A 17,677-nucleotide genomic window follows, 5' to 3' on the forward strand; every position below is an offset into this window, starting at 1 on the left:
GATATGCTACAATACATTGGAATGCTAATCAGCCATAAGAAAAATTGACATACTGCCATTGGCAACAACATGAATTGTTGTTGAGAATATCATGCTGAGTGAAGTAATTTAGATGGAAAAGGACAACAATCATATGATTTAATTCTTATGTTGGATATAAAACAGGAAGCAATATGAATGAACAAAACAAACAAAAACTCATTGACAGCTAACGATATGGTGGTTACCAGATGGGAAGGAGAAGGTGCAGTGAGGTTGAAGAAGGTGAAAGGGATTATATATATACTAGAGGCCTGGTGCACAAAAATTTGTGCACTCGGGTGGGGGGGGGGGTGTCCCTCAGCCCGGCCTGTGCCCTCTCTCAGCCTGGGACCCCTCAGGGGATCATCACCTGCTGGCTTAGGCCCTCTCCCCGGGGGGACTGGGCCTAAGATGGCAATCAGACATCCCTCTGGCAGCCCGGCAGCCCTCGGGGGATGTCCATTTGCCAGTGGGGAGCAGGCCTAAACTGCAGTTGGACATCCTTAGTGCTGCTGAGGAGGCAGGAGAGGCTCCCACCACCATCGCTGTACTGGCACCATCAGCCTGGCTTGTGGTTGAGCAGAGCTCCTCCCATGTGAGAGCGCCCTGACCACCAGAGGGCAGCTTCTGCATTGAACGTCTGCCCTCTGGTGGTCAGTGTGTGTCATAGTGATTAGTCATTCCCAATCCTTCTGCTGTTAGGGTCAGTTTGCATATTACCCGTTTACTATATAGGATAGAGGCCTGGTGCATGGGTGGGGGCCGGCTGGTTTGCCCTGAAGGGTGTCCTGGATCAGGGTGGGCATCCCGCTTGGGTACCTGGCCAGCCTGGATGAGGGGATTATGGCTGTTTGCAGCTGGTCACACCCCCTTCAAGGTGGGGGTCCCCACTGGGGTGCCTGGCCAGTCTGGGTGAGGGGCTGAGGGCTGTTTTCAGGCTGGTGGGCGACTAAAGCTCCCAGCCTCTCCTTTTTTCTTTCTTTTTTTTTTTTATGCTGGGATTTATTTACCTTCTACAGCTGTCATTGGAGCTGAGAGCTGGCTCCAGCTCTGAGGCCGTTGCCGGCTGAAAGCAGGTACCTCGGTTTGTTTAGATTCTATATTTGAAACTCTGTTGCCATCACTGGTCGCTCTAAGCTCTGAGGCCGCGCTGGCTGAAAGCAGGTACCTGGGGTTTGTTTAGCTTCTATAATTGCAACATTGTTGCATCTGGAGCTCAGAGCTGGGCTGTGGCAGGTGGGGAACCTTGGCTTCCTCCATCACTGGGGCAAGCAAGCCTCCTGTTTGCTTTAGCTGCCTGGCTGCTGGCCGCCATCTTGGCAGGCAGTTAATTTGCATATCTCTCTGATTAGCCAATGGGAAGGGTAGTGAAGTTACGGTTAATTACCATGTTTCTCTATTATTAGATAGGATGGTAATGGAAGGAGACTAAACTTTGAGTGATGAGCACACAGTGCAATATACACTGAGTGGCCAGATTATTATGACCACCTGACGTTTGTAGGCAAATTAGCTATAATTTCGTGCTGAAGTTGCTAGAGGGCCAGACCATTATAAATAGGGAAGCAGGTTGTTTACCAGGACAGTAGAAGTGATTTTTTTCTGAAGATATGGGTAAACAATGCAATTTAAAAGCTCTGTCAGACACCAAGGTTCATAAATGTAGTACCTATGTTCTCTTCTATGTATTTAATTGTATCAGGTCTTAAAGATAATGGAGGGGCAGTTAGCGGCGACTAGGCCGGCAGGGGTGGGCAGTTAGGGGCGATCAGGCCAGCACGCAGAGGCAGTGAGGGGCCATCAGGCTGGTGGGGGCGGGTGTCAGTTAGGGGCTACCAGGCAGGCAGGCAGGTAGGCAGGTGAGCAATTAGGAGCCAGCGGTCAGGATTGTGAGAGGGATGTCTAACTTGGGGGAACAATCAGATATCCCCCAAGGGGTCCCTGATTGGAGAGGGTACAGGCTGAGCTGAGGGGACACCCCCCCCCCCCCGCATGAATTTATGCACCGGGCCTCTAGTTTAAAAATAAGTATACATATGTTTCTCGACTTACAGTGGTATTAGGTCCCAATAAACCCATCATAAGTTGAAAATATTGTTAAGTCTAAAATGCATTTAATACAACTAACCTACCAGACTTCATAGCCTAGCCTCACCTACCATAAACATGCTAAGAACACTTACATTAATCTGCGTTTGGACAAAATCTTCTCGTTACTGCTGCCCAGCAGCATGAGAGAGTATCATACCACATTTCACTAGCCTGGGAAAAGATCAACATTAAAAATTTGAATGCTTCTACTGAATGCTTACTATCACTTTCACCCCATTGTAAAGTTGAAAATTTATAAGTTAAACTATCCTAAGTCGGGACCCTTTATAACAGACTCTCTTCTTTCTTCTCTACATTCTGAGATGTCTTGGATGCTGCATTTCCATCTGTGCACATGGATTTCCACCACTTTCAGTTCTGCCCTTTTTTATGATAACTCTTTATATTGTTTTACTATAGTTATTTTGGCATTTTAATGTTTTTCTATTCCAGTAAGGCCTACCGCAGTATGGCTAAAGGTTGACTAAAATGTCTATCAAGTGGAAAATCTCTGACACCATTTTAAAAATGTGCCTATTGAATTACTGGTATCTGGAAACTCATCAAAAGGTTGCTGAATCCTTTTGGTGGGTTTCCAGGTATTGATAGTATCACTCCCCTGTTCAAGGACTAAGATTGCTTTAAAATGTTAAAGCTTTCCCTAATTATAGCATCTTTAAAGCTGAAGTCTAGTGAAAAATAATATTACTGATCACTTATTTTCATTCAAATTATAAGACAGATAATTAAAATTAAACTACTTAAAGACCATGTGCTATTTTTAAATATCAATTGGGATATTGTTTTAAATGTATATAGATTAATCTCAGCTATCATAACTTCTGACAGTCACTTCAAAAATGTCACTTTTGAAGGAATAAATGAAACTGGGAAGCTGTTTGAAAATACTGATCAATATTTCAATACTATTTCATCAGCTTTATGTAAGTTTGAAAAATGTTGTCCACCTATAAATTTATCATCAGAGTTTCTGATATATTAAATTTCTCTATTAGAAATGAAAGGTGTGAGCCTTACTGGTCATTAAGTATCCTATATAATAAAGAGGTAATATGCAAATTAACCCTTATGCCCTCAAAAAATGTCTGCCTACGACCAGGCCAGCAGGGGGGTTAGTGAGGGACGACCAAATGACTGAACAAGCAGGTTGCGTGGGGCAACCAGGCCGGCAGGGGGGCCGTGAGGGGTTACCAGGCCGGCAGGGGGGTGCAGTTGGGGGCAACCAGGCCTATGGGGGGGCAGTTAGGGGTGACCAGGCTGGCAGAGGGGGGCAGTTGGCGGACCAGGCTGGTAGGGGGGGCAGTAAGGGGCAACCAGGCTGGCAGCGAAGGGCAATTAGGGTCAATCAGGCTGGCATGCAGAGGCAGTGAAGGGCAATCAGGCCGGCAAAGGGGGGCCAGTTAGGGGCGACCAGGCAGGCAGGCAGGTGAGCATTAGAGCCAGCAGTCCAGGATTGTGAGAGGGATCCCTGATTGGAGAGGGTGCAGGCTGGGCCTCTAGTTCTAAAATAAAAACAGATACCAGTTTTCACCAAATGTCTAAACATTTAAAAGGTGAGAAGAGCTGATGTTTGTGAAGATGCGGTGAGATGGACATGCTCATAAATTGCTGATAGGAATATAAGTTAATGCAGCCTTCCTTAGAAGTCATTTATTTGTGTGAATTTATAAATAATAATAGTAATTCTACCTCTAGGGTTTTATTCAGAAGAAGGGATTCAATTATGACAGAAAGATTTATGTTTAAAACCATTATGTTCATTACAGCATTTCTTAGGAAGCAGCATAATGTAATACAAACAGTGTACTGGAATTGAATCCAAAATCACCATTTAATGACTGCTTGATTTGGGGCAAGTCTCTTAGTCTTTCTTTTGCAAATCATACATTGGAAATATGATGACAGTAACGGTAACAATAATAACAACAATGAAGAGAGTGACAGCTTCATCTGGGTTAAATGTTGCTGGATATATCTAGTTAGGTTCTTCAGTTTTCCATAGCAGCTGTTCCCGATATTTGTTACACTTCTATCCTCTTTAAAGCTCAGCCTAAGACTTAGCCTCCTAAGTCTGGAGAACAATTGCGGTTATTAGGCAAAAACACCTTTAATACACTTTCAATGTACCTTCAAACTTACTTGTATCTTTATGAGTCTTTCTGTCCACCTCAAAGGAAGACGTGTGTGAATTGTATCAGCGATAACCTTGCTTACATAGTCAGGAACCTGTTCCATCAGTTATGCTTTTCTCTCTTGTCTTTATACTCCCCACTGCTGAAAAGTGCTTTAAAAAGTCTTCCTCAATCCTGCTTTCCTTTCCAGCTTCACTCTTTCCCTTCTCTCTTATTGATGTTTTAAAAATAGACTAGCTCAGTACCAGAAAAACAACCCAATTAAATGAGCAAAGGACATCGTAGATATTTCTCCAAAGAAGATATACAGATGGCCAATACGCGCATGATAAGAAACTCAACTTTACTAATCAATAGGGAAATGCAAATCAGAAGCACAATGAGACACCTCTTCACATGCATTAGGATGGCTGTTACCAAAATAACAAAAACAGAAAATAGTAAGTGCTGCTGAGGATGTGAAGAAATTGGAACCCTTTGCAGTGGAAATGTAGAATGGTATAGCCACAGTGGAAAACTGTGTGGTGGTTCCTCCAAAAATTAAAACAATTACTATATGATCCAGCACTTTTACTTCTGAGTACATACCCAAAAGAATTATAAGCAGGGATTCAAAAAGATATTTGTACCCCAATGTTTACAACAGCATTATTCACAGTATATCAGTGAATAAATGGGTAAACAGTGTGGTATACAGTGTCAGTATATTATTCAGCCTTAAAAAGGAAGGATATGCTGACAAGTGCTTGAATTTTACGATGTTGTGCTAAGTTAAGTAAGCCAAACAAAAAGTACAAATATTATATGATTCCACCTAGATTAGTCAGATTCATAGACACAGCAAGTAGAATATAATGATTACCAGGAGCTGAGGGAGGAGGGACTGGGGAGTTTTTGTCTAATGATGACAAAGTTCTGGAGATGGATGGTGATGATGGTTGCACAACAGTATGAGTGTACTTAAAGGCACTGAACTGTGCACTTAAAAATGATTAATATGGTAAATTTTATGTATATTTTACCACAATAAAAAGAATAAACTAGTTTTATTCATTTTACTCCCTTCCCCCCCCCTCAGTCTACTTTATTATAGTCTGTATCCCAGCAGCTGTTCTGTAACTGTTCTTGCAAAGTGCACTAAAATTTCCCAATTTTCATATCATCCAAATCTTTGACTTCTTTGTAGTATTGAACTCTATTAATCTCTCTGAAAACTCATTTCGTTGTTGTTTTCTTTTTTTGTTGTTGTTCTTGGACCACCACTGTATACTGGTTTTATACCCATCTCTCTGATTTCTTCATTTGAAAAACCTTTGCTGATCTCCTAGACCTATCTTTATAATTCTCTTGTACAAATTCCTATTGAACATGCACTCCCTACTCTTGTATCTACCATAATGGTTTTCAGTTTCACTTACATACTGGTGGCCCCCAAATATTCTCATCTCCTTCTTGGGTTGCAGAACAACATTTAATTGCCTGTAAGATAGCTTCACTTGGGACTTTAATACATTGTCTAAAGCAGAATTTAACCTTTTCCTAATGGTTCTCTTATTATGTTTTAAGAGAACCCTAATATGCAAATCAACCAAATGGTGGAACCACCTGCAGAAGGACCAGTCGGTGAGGGGTGGGGCGAGTGGGCAGTGCCAGGCCAGCCAGCTAAGGCAGGTGCCAGTGGGGGCCCAATCGCCCAGCCAGTCTCCCCACAGGTAGGCCCTGATTGCTGGCCAGGCTTATGGACCCTACCTATATATCGGGAACAGTCTCTTATATTTAAAAATTAAAATCTGGCAAGGCTACTCTAACATTGAAAGAACAGCATGATGCAGCGATAACATGCATGGACTCTGGCTTGCACATTTTGTGGTCAGCCCTGATTCTGACACTTAAAACTGTGTGACAAAGCCAATTACTTAACTTCTCTCTGCTTCAGTTTTCCCACCCATAAGATGGGGGAAATGGTACTACTGCCTCAGAAGGATCATGTTATGTACTACTTTTTATAATCAGGGCAAAAAATCTAGCTGCCCATACAACAGCAAGATGCCTTTCACCTGTATGAAAAGTATGGTCACTGGTGCATGCAGCATCCCAGATTGCAAGAGAGATGTCTGACTGCCAGTTTAGGCCTGTAAATCAGCAGTTGGACATCCCCTGAGTGGTCCCGGATTGCGAGAGGGTGCAGGCTGGGCTGTGGGGCCCCTCCCTCCCCCATGCATGAATTTCGTGCACTGGGCCTCTAGTTCATATATAATTGGTTTTAACTTCCTTTTTATTCTGTTTCTTAAATGTTTCTGAAATTAATCTACTCCTTTTCATATTTATTATGTACCTGTAAACAGGTACAAACATCATATTTCACAGTTAATCATAATCATCATGAGAAATAATTAGTACCATTGAAAAAGTTATCACTCCTATTTTATACTTGGATAAATTGAGGTTCAGAGGGGTTTAAGTAACTTGCCTAAGATCTTCTACTTGTAAGTGGCAAAGCCAGAATTTGGATGTAGGTCTGAGTTCAAAGCCATTTCTCCTGTGAGCATTGTAACAGTTTTTATGAAGGAACTGGTCCCAGGACATTTGATGAATAAGGTGCCAACAGATGTAATACATGTATGGTTAATTAAAACCATATTTTGGAAGAACTAAATATCAACTGAGCTAGCTCAATATTCAACACATGAGTATCCATTTATTTAGAATCTGTTGTAAAGAGAGTCACCCGCTTCATAATTCTATTCTTGATTCCTTTCTCCACCCCAACCGTTTGGCTCTCCAATGAGGGCTTGAGACAAGGTAGAGATCTGAAGGGTTATGGCACAAAAAGGGATAGGAGAGGGTCCCAATGGTTAGCTTTGCTTATTTAAAATTTTATCAATAGTTGCTCATTTGATTTGAAACCAAATTGTGGTATGTTTGAGCCTGCATTCATTGTCTCACAAAACTGAAGAATAGATTCGTAGACAAAAATGGTTAGTGGAAGTAAAGTTTATTAAGAGAAACCAGTCCTGGAAAAGGTGTAGCGAGGGTTTCAGGAGCAGGCCAGTGTCCAGAGCTTCCTTTCCATGTTACAGTTGGATGTTAAAGTCTATTGGTCTACATGTAGAGTCCCACATGGCCATAAGCCACGTGGGCACAGGGGATGTGCTCCTCCGCCACAGGAACATCAGGAACCCATTGCGTGCCAGAGAGAAGAGAGGAAGCATGTGCTTTTTAATCTAGGGGCAGATACATGCCTTGCTAGCTCCTGATTGGTCCTTCCAAAGAATTCTGTCTTAATAACATTCTTGGGATTGATTATACGTCTTAATAACTGTCTCATGACTGGTTATCTGCAGTTGCCTGTCTTAGCAACATTCGTACATTTTAAAGCTCATGTCTCCCTTATGCACCCCTCCTTCCCCACCCAGTTGTGGTTCCTTAGTAACTCCCAATTAGTTGGGTTCCTGGCTCTACTTCCTTTCCTCCCTCCCCCTTGGTCCCGATTCCTGACTACTTAGCTTCCTGTTCAGAATCAAGAGAAGACTTTCTTCTATGTGGTCATCTAATCTGAGGATTCATATTTAGTTCAGATAGTTCAGCAACATTAAGGATTTATAGGCCCTTGTGAATTATTCTCATAATCTAACAATGTAACTTTATTTCAAAAATATCTTTTCTGCTTTCCATAAAACTGATGATAAACAGCACATTTGGAATACAACTCATTCACTGTTTTCCTGTACTAATTCTTTGTCTGTTCTTCACCACGGAGGGCAGCCAAATAGATTGTGATTTGTACTAAGTTGTAAGAAAAATGAGTGTCAAAGAGCTCTGATGATCTCTAATTTGTATGAGTGGACTTGAGGATTAGCTACACATGACTAAAGTAAACAATCAGTAATTAAAAACAACTAGACAAATACACATTTCTTTCACAAGTCAAAGTAATTTAGAGTTCATTACATTTAGAAAGAAAACATCCCTAATGAATATTAGACATTTGACCTGTGGTGGTACTTTGAATATTAAGAGCTTGGTAGTAATTAACTTTACTTCCTTTGCATTACAACTTTATCATCTTAGTTACTAAGACAAAAGACTTTCAGAAAAGTTTTTGGTATGTCATTGAAAATACATTATAAAATTTTTCTTTTTTAAAATATATTTTATATAAATAGTAAAGACTCGTTAATATAATTTGTAATGAATATGAATTTTCTGTCATTAACAGATATGATATAATCATGATGAAACTTATAAATTGAGTTTTGGTCTTTTAAAATTCATTGTAATTTTATAAATGTGCCCAATATGAAGGATGTTTTTATTTTCTATATTCTATTATATCAAAATGTATCACATAGTTTCTGATGTATTCTTAGGTTTTCCAAGTATATTTGCCTTAAGGGTTAAGTGTAGATCATAATATTAGGGCAGAAGTGTGTTTTAGTAGAGGCTTGTTGGTGTTTGAATAAATGTTCACTTTCTGTGGTTGAGGCAGACAGTACTGGAAGTGAGAGATGGTCCTTTCTCTAGAATCTAGATCCTGGGAAGGGACAAGTGATGTGTTCCTTTGCTAGTTTACTAGCTACATATTTGTACCTACTTTAAGATAGAGAATCTGTAAAAGGAAAAAAAGTTCGTTATGCAGTGAAAAAAACAGAACCAGTTCACTCTTCCTGGTACAGCAGAAGCACCTTTCTCATAGGAAATTCCATAATCTACTTTTAGATAGAAAGGTAGAGGTCAAGGAACCCTTTCTGCATGTGCTATTTCTCAAGTGCCTTTGGTTCAAAATAATCAGTGGCATATTTTGGGGTGTCATAATCTGAACCCATTCAATAGCAATTTTCTAGAGCACGGAAAACCATGGCCCATAGATCAAATCCAGCCTGCCACCAGATTTTGTAAATAAAGTTTTATTGGAACACAGTCATGCCCATTTGTTTACATATTGTTTAAGGCTAGTTATACACTAGGAGGCAGAGTTGAGTACATGGTATAGAGATTGTATGCCCTACAGAGCCTAAAATATTTACTATCTGGCTCTTTGCAGAGAAAGGAAAAAACCTTGAAATAATTTTTTTTATCATCATCATCAATATTTATGAACATTGCTAATTTATAAAACTTACATATACCTTAATTTTACTTAAGAAGAATTTGTCAACTTTTCTATACAAATGTAAATGAGAATGGTCTTTTTCATGACATACAAACATAAATACAAACTATGTTCATATACATTTTTACTTTTATAAGAAAGAATAACCATATTTATGAGCCACTTAGCTAAAATGGCTTGAACATAGTAGGCATTCAAAATATTTGCTGAATTTATTATTGATGAAAAATCGAGAAAAATGTAAGACAATACAGTACAAAGAGATTTTTCTAGCTTTAAAATAAAATAGCAGTTCTGAATTTTAAAAGCACCTGTCAACCTATTAGGAAAACATTTTAGGTTCATCTTTCATGTGTAGGACATAGATATATACACCTTAAAGATGCAGAAGGTGCATAATAATGCCTGTTATTATGCACTTAAAACTTCTCTTGCTACATGGATTACAAAAAAAGGTAAGTCATAGTAGTTTTTAAGGTAGCCATTTTTATGTAGATGTAAAAATCAAAGCATATGTGTGTGGAGGTATTTCTTGCTTTAAATAATCAGATTTGCGTATGATTTCAAAGACCTCTCCACTCCAGTCAGTTGTGCCTACCTTTGTGTGCCACTGTAAAGTGGAGATTGAAACATTTAATCATGTATGCTGTATATCTTAGTGAAGAACTAAAAAATAAATTCATGTAGTTCAAACTTCAAATTGTTTTGCATATTTTTAAAGAAATATTTTTAACTTCTCACTAAGACTTCTTAAATAGATCGTATTATTTGATTAGTGCAATTCTTATTTTTCCTTAAGTCATAAAACCAAGAGTATAACTAGTAACTGTGTATTTACTATTTGTATTTGAATATTTTATATTTCTTATTTCAAGAGGAAACTAGTATTAAGTTGATTACCTTATTGTATTCAAAGCTTGAGACCTTCTTAAGGTGTAGAAATAGATAAGACCAAAATGTATTAGAATCACACCCATTAGTTGGCCATTGGTGCACAGAGAAGCAGAAATTAATTTTTACTGAGGTATGAGAACAGGCTTCATCTAGAGGTGATATTTGAGCAGGGTCTTAGAGAATTGATCTGGGAGAGTGGGAAGAATTAGACTAGAATATTTCATTCTCTTTACTTTTTAAAAACATATTTCGTTAATATCTTAATTAGTTATTCTCCCCAAGGAATCCGAGGAATAAGTATCGGATGCAATGAATACTTTCGTTACAAGTTTTCTATTTCTGCATAGCAAACAAATTTAGTGATTTTAAAGCATTTATTATCTCACAATTTTCATGGCTGAGGAGTCTGGACACAGCTTAGCTTAGTCCTATGCTTACCGCCTAACAAGGCTTCAGTCTAGGTGTCAACCAGATTGCAGTCTCATCTGCGGCGCAGGGTCCTCGAGGAGGCTTATTGGTTGTTGGCAGAATTCAGTTACTCATGGTTGTAGGACTCACTGAGGCCCTCAGCTCCTGCAGACTGCTTGCCATTCCTTCCCCAGTTCCACTCCACAACAGCAGAGCATCTTGTCTGCTCCTAGTGTATCTGTCTCTCTGATTTCTGTCTCTGATATCGAGACCTTCCTCTAAAGGGCTCACCTCATTAAGTCAGCTCCTGCCCCAGGATAATCTCCCTTTTGATTAACTAAAAGCCAACTGATTAGGGACCTTCATTACATCTTCAGAGTCCATTCATCTTTGCTCAATTATGTAACCTAATCACAGGCGATATCCCATCATAGTCACAAGTCCTGTGCATACTCAGGAGGAAGGGGTTTTATAGGATGTCTTTGATTTATATCATTAACATCACTTGAAGAGTACAAATTATATTTTATAGAAAGGATGTAGTTTAGATATACTAACATATTATCACTGATTAAACAATTAAAAACAGCTATTTTCTAAAGTAATTGTAATTGTGACCTTATTTAAAATACAGTCTAACTGAACTGATATGCTTATTATATTTTAAGAAAGCATCCCATTGAAACCTTGAAAATTTTCATTTGCTTGCCAATAAATATATACAATTATGAAAATCCTAGTTTTCTCTTTTTACATAAAGTTAATACTTAGATCTGTGGTCCGTTAACTATTTTAAAGTTCTGTGGTAATGTTCTCCCAGCAACGTGAAAGAAGAGACTGAATACTCTTCCCAAGTGGCAGTGCAGTGTTGCTTAGCTACCTATCTAATTTGAAGTATTAGGCATTTATATAATAGGTGGCCCTTGAGCCTTTAAGTGTTTGCTCATGACACATTGCAGTGTTTAAGTATGGTTTTCACCTTTGTATTATCACTGTTATTGTGAAAGGTTAAAAAAAAAGTGTACTTAATAGCAGTCAGTAGAGAACCTTAACTACATACAGTCATTTTATGAGAAGCTCTAATAAGGACACAAATGAAGTTATAAACTATACTTAAATATGAGCTTGTTGCTGGTGAAAATGAAGTCCTTTCACGGAGTTGCAAGGAAAGCATTCTGGGAGACCTATGTATGGGAGGGGAAGATGCAGTGGTCCTGGGTTCAGCTCTGGTGCCTCATCTCTGTCCATCCTGCCATGGGAAAAGTTCAGCCTTGTCTTCATCAGGCCCAGAAATAGGGCCAGTGTCCAGACATTTTGTGCTAGTGGTTCAGTCCATGTCTCTGTCCTTATCTAGCTAGCTCATTCTGTGTTCCTGGCTGTACTCCTGCTGGCTCTGTGCCCAGGCCCATGCAGTCTCCTTGAGCCCCAGCGCCCCATAGGTGCTGTGGGAGAAAGTGCTGAGCATGGGTTACCAGGGAGGAGAGGAGGGGAGGGGAGCGGAGGGGAGGAGAGGGAAGTAGAGGGGTGGGGAGGGGAGAGGAGGGGAGAGGAGAGGAGAGGATGCTCTTTGTTAAGCTGGGATTCTATTATCTTGGGTTTGGGAAAGACTAGGCTCTTCTTGAAACGAACCAGTCAACTTCCCAATCTTTTGTGGGCTTGTGTTGGATCCTCTTACTAATTAGTCCATTTCCTCCATCTTCCAGGGTCCTGTGTCCCTTATCCAATCTGATGCTTTTCCCAGGCTAGACAGGCCTTTATGGTCACCATCTTGCCTCCTAATGTCCATGCCTCCTAGTAGAAGCACCTCCCCTTAGGCCAGCCATGGGCAAACTACGGCCCGCTGGCCGAATCCGGCCCATTTGAAATGAATAAAACTAAAAAAAAAAAAGACCATACCCTTTTATGTAATGATGTTTACTTTGAATTTATATTAGTTCACACAAACACTCCATCCATGCTTTTGTTCCGGCCCTCCGGTCCAGTTTAAGAACCCATTGTGGCCCTCGAGTCAAAAAGTTTGCCCACCCCTGCCTTAGGCCATCTTGGCTTCAACAGGGCATGTGCCCGCAGAAGAATTTCCCTTTATTGTTCTATCCCTCCTCCCAGTAATCTTCAGGGAATGGACAGGTGGTTCCCTGGGGAGCGTGTGAAACTGTAGCCTCCTAGTGAAGCAGGCCCAGTATTGGATTCAGCTTCCCAGTTTATTAGGGTTTTCAATGTCTGATTCCTTTTGCTCCCTTCTTTTACTATCTAGCTACCTATGCTAACATATCTCAAAAAGCAATAGTAATTATAACAATCTGTCATTTGTAAGTAAAATCATTGTAGAATGTCTAAAATATTACCTATAGTTGTCTTAAAAATAGCAGCATTGTTATACTTCAAGAATATTATTAAGTACATACTGAAAAAGCACTTTATTTTGTTGCTGTCATGCTATTGATGTTACTTTTTCTTAAAGTAGGATATCAAATACTAAACAGTGTTATTGCAGTACATCTCCTAATTTGGAAAAAGTGAATATATGAAGATTTTTCTAGGTGGGCTCTTTTAATACAAGTTTTTTCTGTAAATTCCTCTCCTCCACCAAAATGGTGAGAGACATACATATCCATTGTAGAAAACATACTTTCAAAAGTATAGATATATGGAGAGAATAGATTAAAACTATCCCTAATCCTACTTCCCCCAGAGAAATACTATTAAAACTTTAGTATATTTTCTTCATTTGAATATTGTTATAGAAATAAAGATCATATTTTATACTTAGTTTGCATCTTGCTTTTATTTTCTTGTCACAATATAAACATCTTTTCAAGTTATTAAAATTGTTTGAAAACATTTTTATGGCTAATTATGTGGATGTATAGTACTTCTCATTTTATTTATATAAATAAATATTTGATATCCTAAAGCCGCGACCCTTTAATACAGTTCCTCATGTTGTGGTGACCCCCAATTTCATTGTTACAAATTGAACATAATTAAAGCATAGTGATTAATCACAAAAACAATATGTAATTATATATGTGTTTTCCGATGGTCTTAGGCGACCCCTGTGAAAGGGTCGTTCGACCCCCAAAGGGGTCACGACACACAGGTTGAGAACCTCTGATATAGATTATTTCCTGTTTTTTTATTATATAAATAACACTGAGAAGAAAATCTTTTTGTTAAATTTTTGTCAACATTTCTGAGTTTCTTAATATAGATCCTAGTTAGGAGTATAATATATCCCAGAAGTGAATAAGTAAGAACATTTTAAAGACCTCTGAACATGTTAATAGATTACTCTCCTGAAAAGTAGTCCATCTTTAATAACATTTACTAGTTTAATTTTAAAAAGAGAAAGAAATATCATTTTTAATTTGTTTTTGTGACCAGGAAAACTGATTTTTTTCTAATATTAATTAGCCACTCATAATTATTCCTTTTTCAACAATTTTCTTTTCCCATTTATTGATAAATATTTGTATATTTTCTTATTAATTTTTGGGAAATATTCATGTACTGAATTCAACCCCCTTTCTGTCATATTATCCTATTTATTTACCTTTTCATTTGACTTATACATTTTGCAAAATGTAGATCTTTTCAAAAGTTTTTTATAAAAATATTTTTACCTTTTCTTCCTTGTTTTTATTCATTGTTTTTAAACTTATATCTTCCTTTACTGTGCATATTCTCCCACATTTTATATCTTCACCCCATTTACCTGTGGTTAGTCACTGGTTCAAGGCTTCTCATTGTCTCAAATCCCAACACATAGCTGGGCATTCACAGAATGACTCTCCATGGCTCAAACTTGCTACTTCTTTCAACAGGGTTTCCTAAGTGCCAGTCTTGGCTTCTGCAGTGAACAAAGAGGATGCCAGTTTCTACCCTCCTGGAGCTTTTATCACCTTCCTGCACCAGCCCAGGCTGGGGCGTCACCCTTTTCCCAATGCCTGGCTTTTCTCATCACCATGACTTTGTTCCATGTGCCACTGCCTGGGTGTGATCCCCTCCTCTTCACCAACCCAATTACGATACCTCGATACCTCGTTCAAGAGCCAGCTTTCCCAAGTAGTCCTTCCTCAGTAGCCACCCACCTGACAGTCCCCCCAGCTTGCTGGCCCTTGGACCCCTGTTCTTCTCTCCACATGAGCTCCTTTGTAACTGCTCTCCACCTTTGCGATTAACGTAGCCCCATTATGATGTGTCCGTAGGTGCCACTTTACAAAAGTAATTAAAAAAAATTTCCCCCCATCTGACATTTTTTCATCTAATTCTAAGTCATGTAAAGTTTATTTTGATTTATAGTGTTGGGTTAGAAACAAAACTGATTTTTTTTTTCCAAATGTTAATCCTTTGTTAGAACACCTTGCCTATTGGCTTTTAATAGTTTTTATTGTATACTACATTCTTGGATACTGGGCTGATCGCCTACTTTCTATTCTGTTTCATTGATGTATTTTGCATCAGAACAACATTATAGATTGGCTTTATCATATTCCTTTTTATATTCAGGACTATTTACCCCTCTCTATAGAGTAATACAGATTGTTTGCCTTATATCTCATGCTACTTAATATTTCTTATTGCTATTGCAACTGTAATTTTTTTCTATTTTTTGACTTGTTTTTACTGGCATATTGGGAGGGTTTTTTAAATATGTTTATCTTAAGTCTGAGCTCTTTAATAACAATAATTATAAGTTTATTTTGAGTTGTTTGATAACTAATCAAACTATCCGCAAATAATGAGAATTTACTTCTCCTTCCTAAATGTTATATCTGAATTGGCCAGAAATTCCAGAGCCATGTTAAAAATGTTAATAGTGGGTGTTCTTATCACAGAAAAAAAGGTCATGGTTAAGGAAAAATCATGGTCAACTTTCTATGAAAAATAAAATCACAATAAATAAAAATAAATAAAATAAAATAAAATCACAGTTAAAAACAAATCATTGTTAATTATCCTAGATTAGATGAATTGCTTTGCAAGTTTACCACGGGTAAGGTGCATCAAGATCCTGGGAGATGTTCATTTCTCCAGAAGGGGGCAACATCTGAATGACATAAATGGCTAACTTCAAATGGAAAGGAACGAGGCCTCCGACCTAGATTGCAGTTGGGAGGAGGAAGGATAGAGGGAAGCTAGGGGAGTTAGTCTCTAGATCCCCCCACTTCATTTCCTTGAGAGCGATTCCTGGCATGGTGACAAGTGGAGTTGGTCTGTTTCCAGGAAGACTATAGGCAAGAGCCAGAAGTGAGCATCCCTGCAGTTCCTTTAAAGTGAGGGGGTTGGATGGGAAAGACATGTGTGAAATTTACCTCCAGGAGACAGTACAGCAGTATTTTTCCTGGACAGCTCTATCAAAGGCTGGCTGTAAGCACTGTTAGGATGCAACAGGTGGTTGAAGAAGTTCTTACTTTGTGAAATTTAGTTCAAATGAGTATTTCTTATTCTAGAAGGGTCAGAGGGGATTATCTTGACAGACCTCCCCCGACCTGAACAAAGTTCATGGTGGACAAGGGGTGGATTAGCTGCCCTTCACACTCTTCTTACTAGTATTTATACCATTGTTTCAGAAACCCGAGGTTACAAGTATGCAACTTAATTTTCTTATGAAAATAAAATTTTAGGGTTTTTCCTTCCACATTGTCATCTCAGAGGATATAGTCCAAAAAATATATATTTTTATTGATTTCAGAGATGAAGGAAGAGGGATAGAGAGATAGAAACATCAATGATGAGAATCATCGATCAGCTGCCTTCTGCATGCTCCCCAACTGGGGATCGAGCTCACAACCCAGGCATGTGCCCTAACAGGGAAATTGAACAGTGATTTCTTGGTTCAGAGGTTGACGATGCTCAACCACAGAGCCACGCCGGTTGGGTGATAGATTCCACCTCTTGATGAGAGCTGCTATAAAGCAACGTATTGCAAAGGCTGTAGATGCAGGGAAGTATGGAGAATTGGGGTTTGGGGTTTTTTTGCCACAGTCTTTCACAATTAAGTGAAAGAAGGACTTAATGATGTCCTTAGGACACTATCTTTTTCCTCAATGTAGATTTTAATTTGCTGTTACAAAATTATGTGACCCAGCTCTCTTTGTATCTAGCCTGTTGTCCTTGTATCTTGTTTTATTTTCTCTCTGTAACATTAAGAAAAATATATTTTGGTTCCTTGTGCATCTTTTCCTTTCCTTGTGCGTCTTTATTCAAGTCCATCTCAACTAAAATTTTTCTCAATTATCTTTTGCTTCCTTATTAAATCTTATTCAGAGCTATGTTCTCTGCATCTTTAGAATATTTCTTTCTCTGCGTGGGCGTATTTTTACTCCTCAACCTCACCTTCCCCCCCCCCCCCCCCTTAGAGCACTGTTGGTGTTTGCCAGCAGAACAGGTGGATGCCTCTCACTGATTACTTAGGTTTGAACAATCTTCTCAGATCTGCATCTGAAGAATAGTTGGTTACACATTTCCTAGTGATTGGCATGCAGGCATCAATGCGGTTTTGCTAGGCTAAATTTGGATCATCTGCTACCATGCTCCATGTGCCTGGTTTGGGGGCACTTTAAAGAGATGAAGTATATAAAAACACACACAACACCACCACATTTCTTAACGTGCACTACTAAAAGTGAAGAGGTTAAGTGTCCTGGTTATATAAGGGAAAACCAAACCATAAGATGTGGATTCTTCTAAGAGATTTGTGAACGTTTGTTGGATGGAGTTTACATGATGACTGAAGCAAAGTTCAGATTACAGTTTCTCTCCACTCTATTCTAAATTATGATTCTCATCATAACAACCTTACAATCTTAGCTAGTAATTCATGAAGTAGAACTCATAAAGAGATCACAGTCACTCACAGACCTCCAATTTCAGGGCCATAGTGCAGCTGTTGACAGACAGTTAAATGAGGAAGACTGGTTTGCCTGTCCTTGTTGGGCAAGGAAACATACAAGACTTGGCTTAGTGTTGAGGTGGAGGGGATGGAGAAGAGGAT

At 39.0% G+C, this 17,677-nt stretch overlaps 1 protein-coding gene across 1 annotated transcript in view; it reads left to right on the plus strand.

Moving 5' to 3' along the window:
- PIGK (phosphatidylinositol glycan anchor biosynthesis class K) overlaps nt 1–17,677 on the plus strand; it is a 91,992-nt gene that overhangs the window by 69,762 nt on the left and 4,553 nt on the right. The gene's annotated exons all lie outside the window — the stretch shown is intronic.

Source organism: Myotis daubentonii, chromosome 3 (genome assembly GCF_963259705.1).
Source record: "Myotis daubentonii chromosome 3, mMyoDau2.1, whole genome shotgun sequence".
Lineage (NCBI taxonomy): Eukaryota > Metazoa > Chordata > Mammalia > Chiroptera > Vespertilionidae > Myotis > Myotis daubentonii.